At 42.6% G+C, this 22,381-nt stretch overlaps 1 protein-coding gene across 1 annotated transcript in view; it reads left to right on the forward strand.

Moving 5' to 3' along the window:
* TBL1XR1 (TBL1X/Y related 1) overlaps positions 1-22,381 on the forward strand; it is a 233,468-nt gene that overhangs the window by 32,392 nt on the left and 178,695 nt on the right. The gene's annotated exons all lie outside the window — the stretch shown is intronic.

A 22,381-nucleotide genomic window follows, 5' to 3' on the forward strand; every position in this document is an offset into this window, starting at 1 on the left:
AAATTTCATACCTGGGGGGTGTCTATAGTATGCCTGTAAAGTGGTGCATTTTTCCCGTGTTTAGAACAGTCTCTGCATAAAGTGACATTTCTAAAGGAAAAAAAGTCATTTAAAACTACTCGCGGCTATAATGAATTACAATACAGATAAAAGTCATTGAAAAAAAATCACTGCTCCCGAAAAAACGTAAGTTTTTAAAACTTTTTTTGCATTGATACATGTCCCCTGGGGCAGGACCCATGTCCCAAAATCTTTTAATGACAATACCATGCATATAAGCCTTTAAAATTAGCACTTTTTATTTCTCCCATAGACTTTTAAAGAGTGTTCGGCGGTTTTCGAATTTGCCGCGAACACTCCAAATTGTTTGCTGTTCGGCGAACACCTGATGTTCGAGTCGAACTTACACTTGACTCGAACATCGGGCTCATCCCTAACTGCAAAAATAAACATAAAAGAACAGAGCGCACCAGCTCCTAGTGTAACACAGTTTATTGAATAAAGGTAAATAGTAGCAAATTATCACTAAGCACTCACATTGTGTTGATATACACAAGCGCTTCTGTATAAAGCCCCGAACACACGATCTGAAAATTGGATGCTAGTCGTTTATCGAACCTGAAGAGTTTACTAAAGTAATGGAAATTCTCGTACAACAGAGTAATAAATAGGAAGTGATGTCATTTGTTGTAGTGTATTTGTTTTGTATTTTCGGATGACAACTGTACTGATTATATGAAAATAGTACGATCTGGTATCGTACGAGAAAAATTTTCATGTGTGTCCGATCGGATAATATCAGATGAACTGTCGTGATTGGCTCTCGAAAGCTTTGTACTAACGATCCGATTATCGTACGATCGAGTCAAAAGTGGTATTTTTCAGATCGTTTGTATGGGCCATAGAGCTGCACGATTCTGGCTAAAATGAGAATCACGATTTTTTTGCTTAGAGGATGGATCATGATTCTTTCACGATTCTTGCGGCGTGACATCATCTTTCGGGCTAACGTTACTGTTTCATTTATTTATTTATTTTTCATTCACTGAAGTGTATTTTTTCCCCAAAATTTGCATTTGAAAGACCGCTGGGCAAATACAGCGTGACATAAAATATTGCAGCAATTGACATTTTATTCACTAGGGTCTCTGCTAAAATATATATAATGATTGGGGGTTCCAAGTAATTTTCAAGCAAATAAAGATTTAGACTTTAAGTGGTTAAACTTCCTGCATTTACATTAAAAACTTGTCAGACTGCCTGGATTTTTTTTCTTTACACACAGAAGTTTCCCTTTGATGTAAGAAGGAAGTTAGTTTCATTTTAAAAACTTGGTAGACTGCCTGGATGTTTTCTTTTGACAGCTGAGTGAGCAGATATGTCTCTCCACTTATTATATGAAAGAATCAGCAAACTCTGCAATAGAGATCATCAGAGGGGTTGAATCGAGATCACAATTAACGATTAATTGTGCAGCTCTAACGGACCATAAGGCTGTATTGGTTCTTCTGAGTTCAGAATTCCAGGTTGGATACAAGGCAAGCTGACAGTCTCCATCAGGCCATGCCCTCTGAAACGCGTTCTTATAGACAACCTTTTGCATCATACACCAGCTGGCTTCGTTCTAGGATCACATGAACGTGATCCATTTGGAGTCTCCCTGCTTCCTGGATCCTCGCTGTGAGCGGGCGGCGGCACGCTGATACATTAGGGACACAGACTGTCAGCTTGCTGGTAGAGCCACTACAGCCTTATACAGACACCCTTGTTTATATCAACACAATGTGAGTGTTTAGTGATACTTCTTTATTCAATAAATGGTGTTACACCAGGAGCCATTCGTTCTGTCCTTTTTTATGTTTATCTTTTAATTTTAATGGTAGCTTTATTTTAACAGTGAGAGACAGAATAAAAACAAAAATATCCAGAAAAACGCATTTAAAAAAAGCTATAAATTGATTTGCAATTTAATGAGTAAAATAAGTATTTAATCCCCTATCAATTGGCAAGATTTCTGGCTCCCAGGTATCTTCTATACAGGTAACGAGCTGAGATTAGGAGCACTCTCTTAAAGGGAGTGCTTCTAAACTCACCTTGTTAGCTGTATAAAAAACACCTGTGCACAGAAGCAATCAATCAGATTCCAGTCTCTCTACCATGGCCAAGGCCAAAGAGCTGCCCAAGGATGTCACGGATAAGATTGCAGACCTACACAAGGCTGCAATGGGCTACAAGACCATCACAAAGCAGCTTGTTGAGAGGGTGACAACAGTTGGTGTGATTATTTGCAAATGGAAGAAACCCAAAATAAGTGTAAGGACCATTCTCAATGACCATCACACTAATGTATCAGGAGTTGTAGATTTCTAATTTTTAGCAGGGGTTCCCCGAGACTGGAGAACTATTTCAAGGGTTCCTCTGTGTTGAAAAGGTTGAGAAAGGCTGCTTTAAACTTTAAAATGTAACTACCAAGGATAAACCTGCACATATTTGAGGGCGCCCAGCCCCTCCTCCCAGTCTTGTATTCATCTGCCCCCCCATCCTCCTCAATCCAGAAGGATATTGCTGATTTAATTGCCAAGTCACTTGTTAAATAGCTTCAAAACAGGCCTGTGCATACACTTTTCAATCCCATTCATTTTTCTTGTATATACATTGAAGTACTGGGGGTGGGGGTGTTCTGATGTAAGCGTAACTGCGCACCATAAGAGGAACCGAGCCACGGTGCACAGTGGGGTGCAGGTATCCCACACTCCCAGAAATGTGTCAAATGTAAAGATTCTAAGCCCTTGTACACACGGTCAGACATTCCGGCAACCAAATCCGACGGATTTTGTCCGAAACTGTTGCATACACACGGTCGGACAAAGTTGTTGGAAAATCCGATTGTACATAACATGATGACGTTATTTCGTTGGGACAGGACTACGTTCAGGCTAGTAGCCAATAGCTTTGGTCTAGGAATTTGATCTGAGCATGCGTGGCACTTTGTCTGTTGGAGTAGGCTACACATGATCGGAGTATGTCCGATCGGAGCATTTTGTTGGAAAATTTTACCGGCAAGTTGGAAAAGTTCCAATGGAGACCACACACAGTCGGAATATCCGACAAAACGGTCCGATAGGACACATTCCGTCGGAACCTCCGACCGTGTGTACAAGGGCTAACAGCTTGTTTAAGGTGTCTGTGAGACCACATTAATATTAATCGTCTCCTATTTGATTTTTTTTTAAATATCTGTTTGATCATTAAAAAAACAAAACAAAAAAAAACTCAACCTGTTGATTTTTCAGATGCCCTTTTATCTAATAACAGTTAAAACAGAGGCAGAAAGCACATAAAGTTATCAGGTAGTATTGATCCAAGCCATCTTTGTGGACTACAGAACACACTCCCCCCCCATGTTTTGTAAAAGGTGGGATTCTTCTATATTTGTTTCAAGGGTGACAAGCTGCTCCTCCATAGATATAGTACAGTGAGTGAGCAGTGACGCCTTAGGACAGAAAGTGTGTTACCAACATGATCATCAGTTGAAAATAAAAGGGAAAAAAACACCTTAAAGAAAACAAATGCAGCCTCTACATCTAATGATAAGTACACTGCAATATACAGTATATGGCCCCTTTCTGATGGAGTGAACTACGTCAAGCAGATTCACCTGCTGAGTGGGGAATTTGTACGCTGATCCGAATGTTAGGTCCAATATACAGAGCGGATACAGCCCGCTTTTCTCTATGGGGCAGTTGGATGGAAACAGATCGCCTGTCCATTACCATTTGACTGTCACCCAATCTGATCAGTGGATGGGGACGAATCCCCATCCTTCTGTTTTTGGCAGCCCGGATCGGAAGCTGGCGGGTGTCAGCAGAAACGTGCTATGGATGCTCCAGAGCTATAGATGGTCCAATTGGGTCCACTTGAAAAAAGACAGGTGGACCCGATAGGTCCGTCAGTGTGTCAGTGTGAAAGGTGCCTATTTCTTTTGGGTTTAGATACACTTTAGGATCCATGTTTAACAAACCCATACTATAACTGAAGTCTGCTTTAGGCTGGATTCACACCTATGCAGTTTTAGTGCTTTTTGCATTTTGCAGATTTGTACTACAGTCCATTTACCATAGTTTGCTATGGAACACGTTCTGTTGTGCAAATTTGCAAAATGCAGAAAGCACTAACAATGCATAGGTGTGAATCCAGCCTTAGGGCTCACACACTGACCTACAATATGCAGCACACAAGTCTGAATGCAGCAGTATTGTTTGCTATGGGTCCACAATTATTGGCCTATAGCGTTCAGCTGTGTAAACCAAAACTAGAAAGGCTGTGTTTGTTCCTATGTATGGACTGTATTTTATGATGTACGCATGTGAACATTAGTACTAACTGTGATATTAATGAGGTGTGATGACCCCCAAGTTGGGAGAAGAGAAAAGTCATGTTGCACAACGTTCCATCTTCTTTTCTCCAAAATTCACAAGTCTGCCATAAAATGAAATATAACTTTAAATCTGACTGTTGTACTGTAGGAAGGGATGACAACTTGAAAGCCACAGACTAGAATTAATTCCCACATTAGAACTCAGCTCAGCTCGATAAATATGAAAAGCCATCATAAAACATCTTTGCCAGGATATGTACAGCCTGTTAAAGAGATTGTAATGTAATAGGTGTGTGCATTTCTTATTTTTTAAACAAAGGTACTATACATACCTGCTCTGTGCAATAGTTTTGCACAAAGCCTTCCAAACCTTCTCTTCTGGGGTCCCCCGTCGGTGCTGTCCACTGCTCTTCTGTGTCTGCTCCCCTAGCAAGTCACTTGCTAGGGGGACAGATGTATGGGCTCCATCCCTAACTAGGCTGTAGTATGCGTCTATTGACACACACAGCACGGTTAGCCCCCCGCCTCACAGGATTTGATTGACAGTATCAGGAGCCAATGGCTCCCACTACTGCATTCATGTCCAGTGATACTTGGGCACAGCACTCGATCATGTCCAGGCTCAGGTTGGTATTTGGGGAGGAGCTTACCATGGAAGGTTTTTACCTTAATGCAGAGAATGCATCAATGTAAAAAACTTTCCATATTTACAACCACTTTAATGGCCTGATCATAAAGGCTATCATAATCGGCACTTAGAGAATGAAAAGTAAAGACTCTTGTGATCCATTATGACACCAACCATATGATGACTTGACAGTTTGGTTGGGAGCACCAGTAACTATTGAGTTTAGTTCTGTTTTATATTGAGGACGATTTCCATACCAGTTATGGTTGAGCGAAGTGTTTATACAAATACTGTATATAAGAGAATAACTACCAGTTTAATTACAAACCTGCATGTGCTATAATGTACAGCAGGTGCATTGATCACATCAAATTTTCTCTGTGATATAATATATAACGTTTTGTCTTTTTCAAATTGCAACTTCATTAAAGTGATTGTAAACCTTTCGTTTTTTAAAAAATAACAAACATATTATACTTCCCTCCACGGTGCAGTTCATTTTGCACAGTGTGGCCCCGATCCTCGTCTTCTGGGGTCCCCAATGAAGCTCCTCCTCGCATCGGTAAACCCCATGGGAGGAGCACTCTCCCTGGGGGTTACCTTGTGGGGGTGCTCCTGAGTCCAGCATTTGTGTGCATGGACACATAATGCCAGACTTGGCCTGGCCCTGCGTCATTGGATTTAATTGACAGCATTGGGAGCCAATGGCTGCACTGCTATCAATCTATTCAAATCAAGAGCCAAGAACCCAGAGCAGAGAAGGAGAGCGTGTCCCTGCCATGGGAACGAACAGGCTCAGGTGAGTAAAATGGGGGTGGGGGGGACTGGGGGGCTGGTCAGTGTCAGAAGTTATGATGCATTAAGGTGAAAAAACACGAGGGATTACAACCCCATTTACTGGACAACAAATATTTTGCTTCCCGAACACAAAAATCGATTATTTAACCTATCCCGTATTGTTTTACTGAAATCTCCTTTTTTTAATAAAAAAAAAAAAAAAATATATATTGTTATAAATATATACAGTTGTGCTCGAAAGTTTACACACCCTGGCAGAATTTATGATTTCTTGGCCATTTTTCAGAGAATATGAATGATAACACAAAAACTTTTCTTTCACTCAGGTTAGTGTTTGGCTGAAGCCATTTATTATCAATCAGCTGTGTTTACTCTTTTTAAACCATAATCACAACAGAAACTACCCAAATGACCCTGATCAAAAGTTTACATACCCCATTTCTTAATACCGTGTATTGCCTTTAACATCAATGGCAGTCTTTTGTGGTATTTGTGGATGAGGCTCTTTCTCTTCTCAGATGGTAAAGCTGCCCATTCCAAAAAGCCTCCAGTTCCTGTAAATTCTTGGGCTTTCTTGAACTGCACATTTGAGATCTCCCCAGAGTGGCTCAATGATATGGAGGTCAGGAGACTGAGACGGCCACTCCACAACCTTCACTTTGACCCCTTTCACACCAGGGCGTTTTGCAGGCGCTATAGCGTTAGTAATAGCGCCTGCAATCCACCCTAAAAAAGCTGCACCATTGTCTGTAGTATGAAAGCCCGAGGGCTTTCACACTACAGCGGTGCGCTGGCAGAACGTCAGGGAAAAGTCCTGCCAGCAGCTTCTTTGGAGCGGTGAAGGAGTGGTGTGTTTACCGCTCCTCCACCGCTGCTCCCCATTGAAATCAATGGGGCAGCGCTGTAATACCGCTGGCAAAACGCCGCTATTTCATATTCTCTGAAAAATGGCCAAGAAATCATAAATTCTGCCAGGGTATGTAAACTTATGAGCACAAGTGTGTGTGTGTGTGTGTGTGTGAGATATAATTTACTTCCCTTAATAAGTTGCTTTGTATAGCTCATTAGCCTGTTGCATAACGTTTGTGGAACTGCTCCAGTTTGGGAATACCTCGGCATGCTTAGGCTGGATATATGCTGCCTGGAAAGGCTATAAAAACAGCTTGCATTCACAGATGCTGCACATTTCGATGATATCCATCTTCATGTATTTTGATGCAATAGTTTCAAGGCATTGCATTGTCTAGGTACATTTATTTAATGTAACAAGTAAGCCAGTTATGGATTTGCTATAGACGATTGGTGACAGCAGTAGTGCTTTGCCAATGTTGGAACATCTGTGATACATTCTGCTGCATTTGGGACAAGTACACGCACCATGTACTGGACTTGTTAAAAGAGAGTATGAACTGTACTTTGGTTGTAAGATTGGTGATCAAGACAAGGCCAAGGCTCCCCACATTTGCTGTGTAAGATTATCTTAGAGCTTGGCTAAGAGGAACTTGGAAGTCCATGCCATTTGCTGTCCTGATGATATTGCGAAAATAGAATGATCATGTGGCAGACTGTGGCTTCTGCCTGACTAATGTCGCTGGTTTCTCTGCTAAAAATAAGAATTCACCTGAATACCTAGTGTGCAGACTAGACCGTCTACCTTCAGCTATGAGACCAGTGCCATGTGACAACAATCTGCTAGTACCACCAGAGGAATGGAGCTTAGATGAAACAGACAAAGATGCTGCAATGCTCCAGGCAGGACAGTGGTGATGATCAGGATTTTGAACTCTGTATTTTGAACTGTGTAGGGATAAAACTCGGAAGATTTTTATCCCTATTGTGGGCTCACCAGTACGGTATTTGTATATTGATATCATATCCCCTCAAGTGTCTCTTCTCCAGAGTGAATAGGTTCAGCACTTGCAGTCTTTCCCCATAGCTGTGATCCTCCAGTCCTTTTATTAGCTTTGTTGCCCTTCTCTGGACCCTCTCCAGCTCCAACATCCCTCCTGAGGACTGGTGCCCAGAACTGGATAGCATACTTCAGGTGTGGCCGGACCAGAGTCTTGTAATGTTATTAGCATTGCTTTCTTGTATTATACCCCTCCTTTTCCTTTGTATGCACTTGCCTTATCACTGTTACTTGTGACCAACTTCCTCTGATCATTTTTTTTTTTAGTGGGGCAATATGTTCTGATCTTGCTCAAATGGCACTGCAAAAAATCTCATATAATTTGAACAGGAATGCTGTGTGATTCCTGTCTGAATCACATGTGGTTTCCTGCATCGGAACCCATGCTTGTCATAGGGACTTCAGCCTACAAGTATCGGTACTCCTACTCCCCGGTAAAAAAAAAAGGGTATCAGTGCAACCCTAATTAATATATTTGAAAAAAAAGGGAGATTTAAAAAAAAAAACTCTCCTCCGCAGTGTATCTCTTATAATCTATTTTAGCTACCCTGATAACACACTTGCATTTCATATTGCATTCTTTGTGTTTTTGGAATGCTGATGATGACCCTTCCACCTTGTATTTATTAATTTCTTGTAGATCATTTTTTATTTATATTTACTCTTATTGTTCGGCCACCCTGGTTTAACTTTGTTTTTGTTGCCCTTTGCAGTGAACTGACATATACTGTTGCTTAAGGCCGCGTACACACGCGCGGACTGTTCGCCCAACTTTGTCCGCTGAACAGTGTTTGGGCGGACAGTCCGCTCGTGTGTGGGCTTTCAGCGGACAGTTTCAGCGGACAGTTTGACGAACAAGGTTTTACGGAATTTCCGAAAAACTGTCCGCTGAAACCTTGTTTCAGCGAACAGTCCGCTCGTGTGTAGGCTTGTTCGTCAAACTAAGTTCCGCGCATGCTCAGAAAGGATTTACACGCCGAAAGTTATAATGCAGTGTATAGGACGTCGTATTTTTCGTCCCGTCGTACGTGCCGTTCACGTCATCGCGCACGGTTTCAGCAAACTGTTCGTCCGTCGTGTGTGGCCATGTCCGTCCATGCTAATTTTGAGCGGACTGTTTGCCGAAACTGTTTGACGGACAAAGTTGGGCGAACAGTCCGCGTGTGTACGCGGCCTAAAATGTCCTAAAAGCACTCCCAGTTTTCATCAGCTTTCCTTCTTGCAAGAATTTGATCCCAATTAGTATTATGTAACATGGAGTGCAGCTTAGCAAAGTTGTCTGTTTAAATTTAAATGTACGTATCCACCCCAAGTACACCCCTTGCCAATCATTTATGGCGAATGGAATTACTCTATGATCACAATTGCCTAAATTATTCCTTACTGCCACCTCGGTAATCAGCTCTGTGTTGTTTGTAATTAGTAAGTCCAGCAGAGCACTATCTCTAGTAACAATTTACACTATTTGACACATGAAATTGTCCTGCAATACAATCAAGAAATGACAAGCCTAGTTGAGTGCTACATAGTTCAGTCTACCTAGTTAATATCAAAATAGTTGCAGTCCCCCATTAATAAGACATCTCTGCCTCCCTACCAATCTTAACTCTGAAAGTAGGTGGTTCTGTGCCTCCTTTTTTTGAGGGGCTTATAGCATACTCCTACAATTAATATATTGTTTGTTTTGTCCCTTTGCAGCTCCAGCCACAAAGACTCCCCCTCCTTGCCAGCCCCGTTTAGTACCGTTATCCCTCATATTCACTATCAAATTTCTATGGACTTACAGGCACACCCCTTCACCTCATCTACCTACCCTGGACCTCCTATACAGGGAGTACCCCTGGACAGTAACAAGCAAATCCTGTGAGATGTCAAATCGTGTTTCTGATATTCCCACAAAGTCAAAATCCTCCTTGTGTAGCAGAAGCTCTAATACTTCCATTCTGTTAATCAGACTTCTAGCTTGTGTGTTATTGTATCCTTGCACACTAAATACATGAGCGTTTGTAAAAAAAAAAAAATGAAACACTGACATGTACAAACAAGACAAATATACTTTTCTTACCATAATGTCAATGATTTAGTTATTTGAGAAGTGACACGTGTTTCGGCATCTATGCAATGACACAGCAATACGTTATGAATTACTGTACTTGGAAACAAGAAAGACAGGCAGAAACGGCCCAGTTCTTTTATTGCTCAGAACACGTACAAACATGTGTTGCAACAAATTTGCCTTATGGCTATACATGTATCTTAGTTTTATCGTTATGCTACTATCAAATAATTTTGGTGTGTTCTTAAAAATACATAAATGAAACTATCATTATAAGGCATCTGTTGTGTCTCATAATAATGTGTTGTATTGTAAGGGGTCTAATACATTAAAGTAATATTAAAGTCCAATAAAAAAAGCAAACATGTTACACTTACCTGCTCTGTGCAGTGTCTTTGCACAGAGCAGCCTGATCATCCTCTTCTCAGGTCCCTCACCAGCGCTCCTGGCCCCTCCGTCCTGTCAAGTGCCCCAAGAGCAAGCGGCTTGCAAGGGGGAACCCAAGCAGGCTCGCTCCTGACCTGTGGCTGTGCGTGCCCATTCATACACAGCTGTGGCTTGACCACACCCCCTCCTTATTGTCATTGGCTCACTGGCTGTGATTGACAGCAGCAAAAGCCAATGAGGAGGTATAGTCCCCGGAGATGTGTGAACTGAGTGTCGGTCACAGTGTCCTGTCATGCGAACTGGACGCGGGGAAAACTGCATCCAATTCGCATCAGTGTGAATCCAACCTGAAGGCAAAAAACCTTCAGCCTTTACAAAAACTTTAAGAAGCCGTGTAAGATATTGCTACTGCATGGGTTGAATCTCTGCATAACTGCAAGGATCACTTTTCATCACAATGACACATTAACCACATGCCGACTGGGCCGTAGCCGAAACATGGCTACAGCGCGGTCGGCTTATTCTGGGTGGATGTCCATGGGACGTCCTCCCAGAATCTCGCTCCAATGTGCCCCCAGGGACATCCGTGACCGCCGGGTCCAGGGGACCCGGTGCATCATGGATCACGGTAAATGGCCGCTGTTAGCACCCGTTTACCACGTGATCATTACGTTAAATAACAGAGCATCACTTGTAAACAAACCGGTTCCTCCCTCCCCTCTCTATACCGATGTGTGAGAGGAGAGAGGGAGAGATCATTTGCAGCACTGTGGGCACTACAGATCCAGCCCACAGCGCTGCTCATTGCCCATATTCTGACAGTACTCTGCCAATAATACGCTGCAATAAATTTTAACAGACACAAATAATTATTTTATTTTTTTTACAGAATTTTCAGTCTTTTTTGATTTATAGCGCAAAAAATTAAAAAAACCCAGCGGTGATTAAATACCACCAAAAGAAAGTTCTATTCATGTGAAAAAAGGAACAAACATTTCATGTGGGTACAGTGTTGCATGACTGAGTAATTGTCATTCAACGTGTGAGAGCACCGAAAGCTGAAAATTGGTCTGGTTAGGAAGGGGGTTTAAGTGCCCAGTGGTCAAGTGGTTAACCAATGGTTTGTCTGTACACCCTGATGGTATTCTGTTTGCTTCATTGTGGCATTTCCACAGTTGCTGGGTATGCTTACGCATCCTGTTCAAAAGATTTTGAAGCCTGTCAACTTAATGTACTTCAGTTTTTTAAATTCTAGAAAGTCCCATAAATTTATCATCAACCTTTTTAATTTGTATTTCATAGCAGTAATTCCATGTATTTGCAGAATGGTACTTGGCCCACGAGGACACTAAAATCCAATCTCAGCGATATGAGCTCATTCAATTCTCTTGTAGCCTGCACCTCATGTGAGCTCTCCCCTGTGTCCTTTCTGTTGCTACTGAATGCCTTTGAGCTTGGGATGTTTATTTTCCTGGGATTCTGACCACTAATGCATCAGGATTAACAGGATTAAACAGAAAACACTTATATAACTCTTTTATTACAGTTGGCTGAAAAAAGTCAAATGTGTTTTTCTAGGTTACTTTATAGAAATTGCATTTTACCAAGCAGTGTTTGATGGTCACAGGCCTGTTTTCGTTCTCTCTGGCATAGAAGATACTACGGTAAAGTACAAACCTGAATTCATCATGTTGTTGATGATTTGTGTAATGCATAGGAAAGCAAAGTGCTCAGGTTATTCATAGCAAGCATATTCCAAAATTCATCTTCTGTGACAATATTTTTTTAATACAGATTATTGAAAAAGAAATGTATAAACTCCTTACAGCACAGGGATATTGACACCTGAATAAAGAACATTTTATATACTATGCTAGCGGTCTTATTGAAAATCTGAAGGCTTGTTTTTAGGTTGTATACAGGCCTCAATTTAGGGGCCTTTTGACATCAAGCATTCATTCTAAGCTATATAGTCAAAGTGACTGTCAAGTGCCCCCATAGCAATTTGCTTGCTATAGGGGCCCCATGCGTGCTTGCTTCCACCTCACTGGCTGTTAATGGGTGCCTGCTGCTGCCTATCGGGGGGGGGGGGGGGGAGAGCCTTGGCTCCTGTGCACTTTGCTGGATCGGGCTTAGGTGAGTATTGATGGGGGTGGGAGGGGGTTGCATGATTTATGTCTTATCACTGGTGTCATTGGGCCCCATTGTTGGCGTTATTGGGAGAAATTGTGCCCCTTCATTTGTGTCAGTAGGGGGAATAATGGCCCATTATTTGTATCAGTGAATACAATTCCAATAGTACCCCAGGGCATGGATAAAAGAAAGCAAAATAAACCACTGCTCTAGAGCCATCTTTCACCATTAAAGTGATTGTAAAGGTTCTTTTCTTTTTTTAAAATACCAAACATGTCATACTTACCTCCACTGTGCAGCTCGTTTTGCACGGAGTGGCCCTGATCCTTGACTTCTGGGGTCCCTCAGCGACTGCTCCTCACTTCAGATAACCCCCTAGGAGAAACGCTCTCCTGGGGGGGGGGGGGGGGTTATCTTGCGGGCGTGCTCCCAAGTCCAGCATTTGGCGTCCATAGACACGAATACCTGACTCGGCCTCGCCCCCAGTGCCCATGTCATTGGATTTGATTGACAGTAGCGGGAGCCAATGGCTGCACTGCTATCAGTCTATCCAATAAAAAGCCGGGACCCCGTGCAGAGAGGGACAGCGCGTCTCCGGCATGGGAATTACGGGGCTCAGATAAATAAAACCTGGCTGCGGGGCCGGTGACTGCCAGAAGTTTTTTCACCCTTAATGCATAGCAAGCATTAAGGTGAAAAAACATGAGGGTTTACAACCCCTTTAATGCTAAGCCAAAGGAATTTTAACACCTCACCTATGGACACAGTTCTTACATGCAATTTTAAAGTGGTTGTAAACCCACATGGGGAAAAAAAAGACCTGCAAGACAAAGGCATAATGAGCTAGTTGCATAGTATACTAGCTCATTATGTAATACTCACCTGAGATCGAAGCCCCAGCTGCGGTGCCCCTACACAGCACCGGCCAGCGACATTTCTCCGTGGAGTTACTTCCAGGTATCACAGCTCCGGCGCTGTGATTGGCCAGAGCCGCAATGACGTCACTCCCGCACATGCGCGCAGGAGCCGCCGGTAACGGCACACTCACTGAAGCAAACAGCACGGACATGCCATTGCTTCAGTGCGCATGTGCCAATGCGTCGGCACATGCAGATGCAGGTGATATCTCCTAAACTGTGCAGGTTTAGGAGATATCCAGGGTAGCTACATGTAAGCCTCATTATAGGCTTACCTGTAGCAAAAAGTGGATTGTAAGGATTCACAACCACTTTAAGTTTTGACAGAATTGGTATCTATTTACGCAACTCAATCTTTGTTTTTAGAAAATATGTTTTGTGAATAGTCGGTAATCTTTAGTCCTAAAATGTACATTTTTAATGGGTGGGGAAAAAATAAAGCTCCAGCAGTAAAAGGGATTTATTATAATAATATTAACTTACAGGATTTATGGCCCTTTCACACTTGTGCTACTTGCCCTGCGACTTGGGACTGCAAAGTCATATGACAAGTTGTTCCCCATGATTTCCAATATGTATTGTTCATATCTATGGGACTTCAAGTCGCAAAGTAGTCCCTGCACTACTTTGGTCTGACTCTGATGCGACTTGAGGTCCATAGACCTCAAGATTACACAGGCATTGCTTCAAGTCGCATTGAAGTCACGTCATATAGGCCAACAGTTTGTGCAGTGCGTTATAAAATAAACAGAATAAAATTAAAAACAAGATGGTGTGAGGAGGGCCCTGCTCATGAGAGAGGATACAATCTAAAAGAGGCTTTGTGATATGGTGTTCTGTTTTTTTTTTTCTTTAAAGTGTAATGCCGCGTACACACGATTGAAATTCTCGTTGGAAAAAGTTCTGATAGTTTTCCCGACGGAATTCAGCTCAAGCTGTCTTGCCTACACACAGTCACATCAAATTCCAATCATTTATAACGCAGTGACGTACAACACGTACAACGTGACTAGAAAAAGGAAGTTCAATAGCCAGTAGCCAATAGCTTCTGTCTCGTAGTTGAATCTGAGCATGCGTGATTTTTGTCGTGTCGGAATTGCATACACACGATCGGAATTACCGATAGAACGTTTTTCCGTCTGGGAAATTGACAACATGCTATCAATTTTTGGCTGGCGGAAATTCGGACAGCTAAATTCTGATGGAGCATACACACGGTCCCATTTTCCGATGAAAATCTCTCATCTGTCTTTTTCTGGCCGGAATTCCGATCGTGTGGATGCGGCATTACTCCGCTTTTCTGGGGAAACAAATTCCAAATAAGCAAAAAATATAGCATATAAAACTCAAGACAATTCCATATTGTAATTTAATGTTATTAAATGCTACCTTTTCTTTTCAATCTGTAACACTGTAATTTTCTGTAAAATTGAATGCAATATGGCAACCTGGAGGCCCTCTGTACACAGATGGTGCACAGAAAGCCTCCTAGATTTGTCATTTCCTGCTTGTGTGATTGGTTCACTAATTCTCCCAGCAGTCTGCACTATGGTACAAATCAGATTTTTGATATCCCCTGGAACAAAAATTTAATTTTTGAGATATTCCCAAAGGGAAATGATGTCTAAAAGGGTGCAGACCCTGCAATTTTCTTCATTAGAGCCCTGCAAGTGCAGCAGCTGATTGATAATTATGAAACCACTCCCACAGATAGAGTTGCATGATTCTGGATAAAATAAGAATCACAATTTTTTTTGCTTAGACTAAAGATCACGATTCTCAGCGTGACATCATCTTTCACATTATACAGAAAAATTGGGCTAACTTTACTGTTTATTTTTATTCATTTGAAATATATTTTTCTTCCCAAAAAATTGAATTTGAAAGACCGTTGCGCAAATATAGAGTGAAATAAAATATTGCAATGACCACCATTTTATTCGCTAGGGTCTCTGATAAAATATATAATATAAAATGTTTGGGGGTTCATTTTCTAGCAAAAAATACTGATTAAACTTGGAAGCAACAAGTGTCAGAAAAAGGCTTAGTCTTTAGGTGGTTAAACTTACCTCATTTACATGCTGAAGTTCATCCCTTTTGATCTAAAAGAACCGAATGATACAATGTTTCTTTTTATCTCTCAGCGCTAAGCAATGTTGGGATAAATTTTGCTGGCCTTTTTTTTTTGACAGCTCTTAGGCCTCTTTCACACGGGACGGATCAGTAATGATCCGCCCTGTGATGATCCGCTCGCTCAGCGGGGATCGCTCCGTTGTCCCCGCTGAGCCGGCGGCGGACAGGGCGGTCTCCGCACACTGTGCAGGGACCGCCCTGTCAGCTCTCCGCTCTCCTCTATGGGGATCGGATGAGCACGGACTGTCTGTCCGTGTTCATCCGATCCACTCTGCAGACGGACAGAAAAATAGGATTTTCCTCCGTCTGCCAAATCGGACAGTTGCGGAGGCGGACAATAGCGGGTGTCTGCGGATGCTCATCCGCAGACACCCTCTATCCCATAGGGATGAATGTATGCCCGTATTTCATCCGCAAACGGATGGATGAAATACGGACATACCATCCGCATGTGTGAAAGGGGCCTTAGGCTCGGTTCACACAGTGGGCGGCATGACTTGCAGCGCCGCGACCTGCACACGATCAGCGGCGACTTGCAAAACAACTGTATAGAAGTCAATGCAAGTCGCCCGAAGTCGCCGCAAAAGTAGTACTGGAACCTTTTTTCTAAGTCGGAGCGACTTGAATCGCTCCTATTAGAACGATTCCATAGTACAGAACGGAGCGCGACTTGTCAGGCGGCGAAGTCGCCTGGACAAGTCGCCCCTGTGTGAACCGAGCCTTAGCAGAGGACAGCTCTGCACTTGTTACATAAAGCTTGGAAATGCCGGATTAAGAGTGTGTGTGTGTGTGTGTGTGTGTGTGTGTGTGTGTGTGTGTTAAATCAAGATTGCAATTTTATTTTTATTTTAACAATTAAAGGGGCATTCTGGCCAATACATTTTTTTTTTTTTTAAAGTCAGCAGCTACAAACACTGTAGCTGCTGACTTTTAATAAGGACACTTACCTGTCCAGCGATCCCGCAATGTCGGCCACCCCGATGGCCGATCCGTCCATTGGATCGGCTGCTGGCGCCTCCATCTTAACGAAGGGAAACAGGCAGTGGAGCCTTGTGGCTTCATTGCTCTTTTCCTACTGCGCATGAACAAGTCGCGTGGCGCTTTGTGAATGGCTCCATTGTTTTCTGGGACTCACACATGTCCCAGAAGGCAACAGGGCGCTCACCGAAGAGGAGGAAATGCCACGGAATAGGAAGAGGCAGATTAGGAAGACTGCCCGGCAACAGCGGTTTCAGGTAAGTGAATTATTTATTTATTTTATTTTTATTTTTTTTGGTGGCCCTCCACTTTAACTGTGCAACTCTAGAACCAGACAGACAAACAGCTATTTTTTCAGAATAACAAAAGGTAGGAAACCACTACAAAGATTGTAAAAATCCTTGCAATGTACACAGATAACCCAGAGGGAAATGTGTTTTTTTCTCAACACAAGTGGGGTTACTCTTTAACTGCTTCCAGATCGCCCCACACATATATACTGCGGCAGGGTGGCCCTTCAGGGAGAAATCCTGTACCCGTACATAATTTTGTTTCTTGGGCCTGGGGCACGCGCCGCCGCTGACCAGCTACCGCCAATCAGCGAGTTCGGTAGACCCGGTGTCCACTGGGACCCCCCGATCATTCCCGAGGCAGACAGAATGGTGGTCTGCCTATGTAAACAAGGCAGTTTGCCATTCTGTGACAAGAGAAGACAAAAATCTTGTGTTTCTGCTGTCTTCTTACAGTACAAGCAGCCCCCCCCAGATAGAAAGCACTCTCAGGGAACACATCTAACCCTTTTATCGCCCCTGATGTAAACCCCTTCCCTGCCAGTGTCATTAGTACAGTTACAGTGCATATTATTTAGCACTGACCACTGTATTCGTGTCACTGGTCCCCAATGTGTCAAAAGTGTTGCAGTTCCGCTTTAAGTTGCTGATCACCGCCATTACTAGTATATAAAAAAAAAATAGATTGTAAGCGCTAATGAGCAGGGCTCTCTGATTCTTCCTGTATTGAATTATATTGTAATTGTACTGTCTGTGAAGCGCTGTGCAAACTGTCGGCGCTATATAAATACTTTATTATTATTAATATAATGATACATAAAAAGTTCCATAAAAATATCCCATAGTTTGTTTGTAGACACTATAACGTTTGCGCAAACCAATCAATATACGCTTATTGGGATTTTATTTTTACCAAAAATATGTAGCAGAATACATATTGGCCTAAACTGATGAAGAAATCTGATTAAATTTTTTTTTGTTTTTTTATTGCATGTGCTTAATAACAAACAGCGATTTTTATTGTGATTGCGACATTATGGCGGACACATCGGACATTTTTGGGACCGTTGTCATTTATACAGCAATCCGTTCTATACAAATGCACTGATTCCTGTGTAAATGGCACTGGCAGTGAAGGGGTTAACCAAGAGGTGGCAGTGTAGGGGTTAAGTGTGTCCTAGGAGTGTGTTTTTAACTGTGGGGGTCGTGGCTGTGATTTACAGATCACTGATCTCTGCTCCAATCACAGGGAGCAGAGATCAGTGCCACGTGTTGCTAGGCAGAACGGGGAGATGCTTTTTACATCGGCAATTACCCGTTCTCCATCCCCGTGAGATGATCACTGGTATCCCGTGGCGATCAAGTCTGCGGGACCCGCGGTCGGACTCATGGGGGTCCCGAACGGCACGCGATGGCACGGCAGCAATTTTAAATAGAGGTTTCCTGTACGCCAATTTGCCTGTCCGTGCCATTCTGCCAGCGTACATCGGCGTGTGCCAGTCGGGAAGCGGTTAAAAAAAATTGGATAGATTTATTATAGCAAAAATTAATAAATACTGTGTTTTTTTCAAAATTGTCGCTCTTTTTTGTTTATAGTGCAAAAAATAAAAAACGCAGAGATCAAAAACCACCAAAAGAAAGCTTTATTTGTGGGAAAAATTTGTTTGGGTACAGTGTGGCACAGCCGTGCAATTAAAGTTAAAGTCAGTCAGTTAAAGCGAAGAATGGCCTGGTCATTAAACAGCCAAATCTTCCGGGACTGATGTGGTTAAAGTAATGCAGTGCCGTATCGCAAAAATTGGCCTAGTCAGTTTTGTTTGGCTGTTCTTCTGTGAATTACAGGAGTGAAGTCTGTTTTCAGCAAGTGGGATCAGGCCGGCTGTTGGCTGATGTCACAGAGTCGGTTCAGGTTTGGGCAAAAATGCGATAGTGGAGTCGAGATCCGCCCAAATGCCTGAACCGACACCCGGCTCATCCTCTCACTCTCGCCCCCCCACAGCCTGACATTCAGCAGCTCTCTGCTCATGAAGCTGTGAGAACTGAGTGGTCGGCAGTGTTTGATCACTCGGTTCTCAGTGTTAGAGGCGCCAGGGGGACAGATGCAGCACCTAGGTGAGTATGATTCTAAAAAAACACAAAACAAAAAAAAAAACATATCTTTAAATCTCTTAGGTAGGGATCAGCTTAGAGTTCGAGTCGAACTCATGTTCGCCTCTTCGGCAGTGAACAATTTGGGGTGTTCGCAGCAAATTCAAAAAAGCCACAGAACACCCTGTACAAGTCTATGGGAGAAATCGAAAGTGCTAATTTTAAAGTGGAAGTAAACCCATAGATTTAAACAGTTTAAAAAAAAAAGGCATGCCGGGAATGCTAACTGCACATTGGCTGTGCTCTCAGCCAAACTATCAAACCATCCAATGGCTGGTGTCATAAGGAATCACATGTGCAGCACCAAGATTAAACAGAGGCAAAGATGGCAGCTTCCTTGGCTGAAAACGATAGGGGAGTTTACTTCCACTTTAAAGGCTAATATGCAAGTTATTGTCCTAAAAAGTGTTTGGGGACCCGGGTCCTGCCCCAGGGGAAAAGTATCAATGCAAAAAAAGTTTTAAAAACTGACGTTTTTTCAGGAGCAGTGATTTTAATAATGATTAAAGTGAAACAATAAAAGTGTAATATTCCTTTAAATTTCGTATCTGGGGGGTGTGCATAGTATGCCTGTAAAGGGGCGCATGTTTCCCGTGCTTAGAACTGTCCCTGCACAAAGTGTCATTTCTGCAGGAAAAAAAGTAATTTAAAATCACTCGCAGCTATAATGAATTGTAGGCTCACCCTTAAAACAGAGAACAGTCATTAAAAATTATTAAAAAAAAAAAAAAAAAAGCGTGGGGTTCCCCCAAATTCAATTACCAGGCCCTTCAGGTCTGGTATGGATATTAAGGGGAACCCCGCGAATTGGGGACAAGGTGCTTTGAGGGGTCACAGACACCCAAAGCACCCTCCCAATGTTGAGGGCATGTGGCCTGGTACGGTTCAGGAGGGGGGCTCTCTCGTCCCCCCTCTTTTCTTGCAGCGTGCCAGGTTGCGTGCTCGGATAAAGCGCCTGGTATGGATTTTTAGGGGGAACGCCACGCCAATTTTTTAAAAAAAATTGACGCAGGATTCCCCTTAAGGCTGGGTTCACACCGCTGCGGGGGGAGAACCGGATGTGATTCGCACAGCAAATCACATCCGATCTCCGTAGCGCTGCGAGTTCAGCCATACAGATAGTATGGCTGAACTCGCAGCGGTCCCGCAGCAAACTCGCACGGGACCCTTTTTTGGGTCCGCAACGGAATCGGATCGCATGGGGGTTCACACCATGCGATCCGATTCCTGTGCGAGTCGGCAGATCGCACTGCGATATGCCGACGGATCTGGGGGTGTCATTAACATAACATTGACACCCCCAGCCGTCCGCATAGGGCAGTGTGAACTGCCGGCGGGAGTAATGCGATGCGGGAAAACGCCGCGGATTCGCGGCGTTCCCGCATCGCAGCAATGTGAACCTAGCCTAATATCCATACCAGACCTGAAGGGCCTGGTAATTGAATTTGGGGGAACCCCAGGCTTTTTTTTTTTTTTTTATCAATGACTTTCAATGACTGTTCTCTGTATTATGGGCGCCGACAATTCATAATAGCTGCGAGTGATTTTAAATGACTTTTTTTCCAGCAGAAATGACACTTTGTGCAGGGACAGTTCTAAGCACAGGGAACATGCGCCCCTTCACAGGCATACTATACACACCTCCCAGGTATGAAATTTAAAGGAATATTACACTTTTATTGTTTCACTTTAATCATTAAAATCACTGCTCCCGAAAAAACGTCAGCTTTTAAAACTTTTTTTTGCATTGATCCATGTCCCCTGGGGCAGGACCCGGGTCCCCAAACACTTTTTAGGACAATAACTTGCATATTAGCCTTTAAAATTAACACATTTGATTTTGAACGTTCGAGTCCCATAGACTTTAATAGGGTTCTAAAGTTCACACGAAGTTTAGGTCTGTTTGCAGGCTCTGGTGTGAACCGAACAGGGGGGTGTTCGGTTCATCCTTACTCTTAGGTTCCACAGTGAGTACAACAAGCATGCTTTACTGCATATATAGACTGATTTTACTATTGTGGGTTTAGTAACACTTTAATGTTCACAACACTAAAATTACAGCTTCTTTCCTTTTTACTTTCCATTGAAGCAGAATCATGGCAGCTTGCCAGCCCTCCAGTGTAAAAAAAAACAAAAAACGGTACTTGTAAGTTTCTAGAAACTGACAGAAACTCACCTTTTTAGTCTCTGATTTTTGAGAATGGTGTCAGTTTGAGATCTCAGTGATGGCTTGCTTTGAAGCTCTTTTACATGTTTTTCAGAATATATAAAATCTTTATGTCCTTGTCTGGGCACAAGTGCACATCAAGAAAGAGCCCAGCAAGTAGTAGCTCATGTCAAGGCTGTCTTTTTCTGATCTCTACCTAACCAGAGCTGTCTGATAAGGTATAAGTTACTGCAGTAAGGCACATGTAGGCATCTTAAAGTGATTCTAAAGTCAAGATACCGTGTTTCCCCGAAAATAAGACCGGGCTTATTTTCAGGGGATGTCTTGTTTATTTACGGTATGTACAGTGATGATCTTAAAGTGGTTGTAACCCTAAAAAAACGAATAATCCTGATGCTTTAAAGCAGTTATCTCCAAACTAGGACCCTTCAGCTGTTGCGGAACTACACATCCCACTACACATGAGGCATTGTAAAACTCTGAAATTCACAGACATGACTAGGCATGATGGGAATTGTAGTTCCTGAACAACTGGAGGGCCGTACTTTGGAGACCCATGCTTTAAAGCATGATAGACAGCACAGTGCTGGTCCCGTGTCATTCACCCCTAAAAAAACCTGGAATAAAACAATACATTTTTTTTTATTTTTAAAGTTCCTGTGTCCCCTGCCTTCTCTCCCCCTCTCAGTTTAGGAGTCAGCATTAGGACATCATTTTAATCCCCCCAAAAAATCTTGGTTAAAGATCTTATAAAATGATGTAATACGTTTTGTAAAAAGATTATAGTGGTATAAGGTGCAGTGTGCCTCCCTTTGTAACTGTATTGTGGAAAATACCTTATTTACAGCACCCCTGGGCACTCACCTGACCCTCCGGAGCTCTTCTCCACTCTGAATAACTGCAGAGGTAGGGGCCAAGATCCTTGCTGATGTGAGCTCGCTCCGAGCACTTCAGAGGGAGGGGCTGCAGACGTCAGCCAGGAGGAGAAGAGAAGACCTGGCAGGTCATGTGAGCACCCAACGCTGTAAATAAGGTATTATCCACAATATAGTTACAAAGGGAGAAACACTGCACCTTATACCCCTATAATCTTTTTACAAAACGGATTACATTTTTTTACAAGGACTTTAATTGGGCTTATTTTCGGGGTAGGGCTTATATTGCAGCCCTCCCAGATAATCACGCTGTATAGTAACAGTGCATTTTTTTTAGCACTGATCACTGTGTCACTGGTTTCCAAAAAAAGTGTCAGGTGTCCGATTAGTCCTGCTAAAAATCGCCGATCGCCACCATTACTAGTAAAAAAATATATAGAAATAAATTTAAAAAAAACATGAATCTATCCCATAGTTTGCGCAAACCAATCAATATGCGCTTTTTGGGATTTTTTTTTTTTACCAAAAATATGTATCAGAATACATATTGGCCTAAATTAATGAAAAAAATTAGATTTTTTTAC

Source organism: Lithobates pipiens, unplaced genomic scaffold, assembly GCF_037356315.1.
Source record: "Lithobates pipiens isolate NorthernLeopardFrog02 unplaced genomic scaffold, aLitPip1_a1.2 Scaffold_18, whole genome shotgun sequence".
In the NCBI taxonomy this organism is placed as follows: Eukaryota; Metazoa; Chordata; class Amphibia; order Anura; family Ranidae; genus Lithobates; species Lithobates pipiens.